This window comes from Lynx rufus, unplaced genomic scaffold, assembly GCF_022079265.1.
Source record: "Lynx rufus isolate CCGP_SWC_20201006 ecotype Redwood Valley unplaced genomic scaffold, mLynRuf1.p SCAF_1, whole genome shotgun sequence".
Lineage (NCBI taxonomy): Eukaryota > Metazoa > Chordata > Mammalia > Carnivora > Felidae > Lynx > Lynx rufus.
This window is the reverse complement of record NW_025814823.1, coordinates 218,215,226-218,219,339: the sequence shown is the minus strand read 5'-3', so window position 1 is coordinate 218,219,339 and position 4,114 is coordinate 218,215,226. Positions and strand designations below refer to the sequence as shown.

The following is a 4,114-nucleotide window of genomic DNA, read 5'->3' as shown; positions in this document are numbered from 1 at the left end:
TTTTTTTCTTTTTATTTTATAAGATTTTAATGTATAAATTACTTCTTGTCATTTATTATAGATTATCATGCTAAAATAGTTCATGATTAAATACAGGTCTTGTAGATGTAATCAAACATAATTTTAATGTTAAAGCCATGCACTAAATTGTCTTCCAAGTTCGTATAAATAGGTTTATTTAACTTTTTCAGAAATTATCATTTAAAATGTGTGTATTTGGATTAATTTGTCTATGTGGAATGAGATACAAGATTAAATTATTGGTAGTTGCAATATTTAATCACCAAAGTGGTTTTGCTATTTGCTGGAATCATTAAGAACCAGGTAGATTTGTGCATAAGTAATATACTAAATTTAATAGGTTGGTGAAAATAATATTTTGATGTGTATTTTAGCACACAGAAATGAGTTTAACTTAAATTAATCTAAAAATGCTATTTGCAAGTTACTAACATATAAATCAGCAATAAAGGGTTTAGATATAAAATGTTTTTATATCTCATTTCTAAACATGGAGCTAAATTTTCAATAATTTTTCTGATTTAAATCAGTGTACAAGAATAGATGTAAATTCTTTCATTAGTCCAACATATATATTATTTTGTGTTCTATAAGTTAGCTTTTCATGCATAACAGTTGTTTGACCCCAAACTTTTTCTCCCAAATGTAATGTTTATAACAACAGTCATTTATTTAGTTATGAGTTTGTGGATTGTCAATTTGGCTGGACTTGGCCAAGAATGTTTTCTGGTGTTTTGGAATGAAGTACATTGGTGTGTTGGTACTCAGTTGTCTGTCAATAACATAACCATCTATCAACAGAGCATCAGATTGATGAAAAAGACTTGCACAGGCTTAATGACATGATGGTAGAAACGTTTCAAATGCAGTAAGACAAATGCCTTTCAAAGCCCTGTTTGCTTTATGTCCACTTTTCCTTTGTCTGTGGTGCTTGCCATGGCCAAACTCAGAGTTAGTATATAAGAGTAATATCAAAGGGCAAAGATATAAAGAAAGGAATAACTTATGGCCCGTTTTTCATTTTACCATAGCTGCTGTATCTTACTTGAAAGTCTTCTTGTATACCCACTACTCTCAATTTGAACAAAAGTGTGTTCTCCTCGGAGGCATCTAAATCTGCTTTCCAAAATTTGACTCATGTTCTGACCAATAACAATGGCAATCCTGGATCATACTTAACCTCTCCAAAGAGTAGTCATGTGTAAAAGACAACTTGATCCTATAACAAAGTGTTATATTTTAAAGTATAGGTCAGTAATTGTATGTGAGAATATACACTGCTACATACAAATTAACTAATCAGAGCACAGCTTTTCAATGTTTAAAGCAGAATAAGCTTCCCTATAGAAAGCAGCACTTTGGGGGCACCTGGGTGGCTTAGCCGGTTAAGCGTCTGACTTCAGCTCAGGTCATGATCTTGCGGTTTGTGGGTTTGAGCCCCGTGCTGGGCTCTGTGCTGACAGCTTGGAGTCTGGAGCCTGCCTCGGATTCTGTGTCTCCCCTCTCTCTGCCCCTCCCCTTCTCATGCTCTGTCTCTTTCTGTCTCTCAATAATAAATACACATTAAGAAAACTAAAATAAAAAGCAGCACTTTTGTGACATTTTAATATTCCTCTCCTTCTTCACCTTCTCTTTCAACAAAATCCACACCAACCTCCTCAATCCTTCTTAAGAGCAGCCATATCCTCATGGGCCTCAGAATGCTTTCCTGTGTCCATGCCTTCACCACATAACAGGCACACTTGGCATATATTAGGTCAAACTTGTGGTCTGGGCGAACCCAGGCTTCAGCAATGGCTGTGGTGTTGCTCAGCATACACACAGCTTGCCAGGTACCAGGTACCAGGTACCACAGTGGGAGGCTGGCAATTAATGCCAACTTTGAAGTCTGTGGAGCACCAGTCCACAAACTGGATGGTATCCTTGGTCTTAATGGTGGCAATGGCAACACTGTCATTCTTTGGTCACCGTGTTGCCATGGTACAACAGATAGCAAGCCGTGTATTTGCTGTGACGAAAGTCACATTTCGCCATCTGGTTGGATGGCTCAAGGCATGCATAGGTGATCTATGCTAGAGAAAGCTGTTCATGGTAGGTTTGTAAGCAGAGACGTCAGGAGCATATGAGGCTAGAGGGAAGTGGATTCAAGGATAGGGCACCAGGCTAGTCTGGAATTCTGTCGTATCAACATTTAAGGCTCCATGAAATCTGAAGGAAGCAGTGATGGGGGACACAATTTAATCTATTAACCTATTGAAGTTAGTGTATGTTGCACCTGTCTCACTGAAGAAGGTGTTGAAGAAGTCATCTCCTCCCCCAGTGGTCTTGTCACTTGGCATCTGACCACTGGACTGGATGCCGTGTTCCAGGCAATAGAGTTCCTGGCAGGCATTGCCAGTCTGGACATCAGCCTGGCCAATATGGGTAGAGATGCACTCACACATGGCTGCTGCTTTGTGGCTGTCAAGAAGATGGCAACCAGGTAAAGGAGAGACTGTTGCTTCTTAACAGCCTGACTCTTAGGCGATCAGTGTAAGAAAATATTTTAATGGAAATCAAATATTTTAATGGAAATATTTTAATGGAACACTATATGTCTTTCTTCTAGCTTAAGCAATAAAATAAAATATGAATAAAATCAAAACTCACTGTCATAATGGACACATTTCTTCCTTATAAAAATATATGATCACTATACTAATTTGGGGATTTATCATTCCCATACGTAACTTTATATAGCTGATATATATCCTATCTTTATATTTCTACCTACACAAAATTGTTGTGTCAATATATAAATTAACTGCAAAATCCTCCATGTATATTTGTATAGATCTCTTTTTCTCTACACTTTTATTGTTGTGTAAATCCATTGTTGATAATATGGATCTGGTAAATTGATCACTAGATGACTGCTGTTGTTTAACTATTTATTTTATGAGTATACTGGGCTTTATGGAATGCCCTGTAGATGAATATTGTTGTGCAGAGGGATTATACATTTTATGTATCTGTAATTTTAAAACAAATGCACAGTTTATATTTCTTGAATTAGTTAGAACTAGATAATCTGTTATTGTTAGTGTGTTAGCCATCATGTTTTCAAATAACACCTATCTCCTATATAAATATAGATGATGATAAAGTAGATAACGAGAAACTCATTGTAGACCTATGTATTTATTCTTTCACCAATACAGCACTGTCTTCATTATAATAGTTTTGTAGTAAATGCTAAAATCTAGTATTATGGCTCTTCAACTGTATTCTTTTTCAGAATAGTTTGGAGGTATTATAGTTCCCTTTTTATTAATAAAATTTGAACTCCGCTTGTCAATATCTTTGATTTTTCCTGAGGTATCTCTCCTTGGTGCACAGACAGTTGCCTTCTCATAGTGGCCTTACATAGTCATTACTCTGAGTGCATATCCTTGTGTATCTTTTTTTTTAATATAATCTCAGATTTATTTTCATTTTTTTAAATTTACATCCAAATTAGTTAGCATATGGTGCAACAGTGGTTTCAGGAGTAGATTCTTTCATGCCCCTTACCCATTTAGCCCATCCCTCCTCCCACAACCCCTCCAGTAACCCTCAGTTTGTTCTCCATATTTATAAGTCTCTTATGTTTTGTCCCCTCCCTGTTTTTATATTATTTTTGTTTCCCTTCCCTTATGTTCATCTGTTTTGTCTCTTAAAGTCCTCATATGGGTGAACTCATATATTTGTTTTTCTCTGACTAATTTCACTTACCATAATACCCTCCAGTTCCATCCACGTAGTTGCAGATGGCAAGATTTCATTCTTTTTGATTGCCAAGTAATACTCCAAGTAATATATATATATATATATATATATATATACACACACACATATATATATTGCATATATATATTGCGTATATATATATAGTGCGTATATATATATTGCATATATATATATTGCGTATATATATATTGCATATATATATATATTGCGTATATATATATATTGCATATATATATATATTGCGTATATATATATTGCATATATATATTGCGTATATATATATTGCATATATATATTGCGTATATATATATATATATATATATAT

The 4,114-nt window shown here is 34.8% G+C and overlaps 1 pseudogene; it reads right to left on the bottom strand.

Annotated features, from left to right (window-relative positions):
- Positions 1-1,624: 1,624 nt before the first annotated feature.
- On the bottom strand, positions 1,625-2,465 carry LOC124507852 (tubulin alpha-1A chain-like; annotated as a pseudogene).
- Between the last annotated feature and the right edge of the window lie 1,649 nt (positions 2,466-4,114).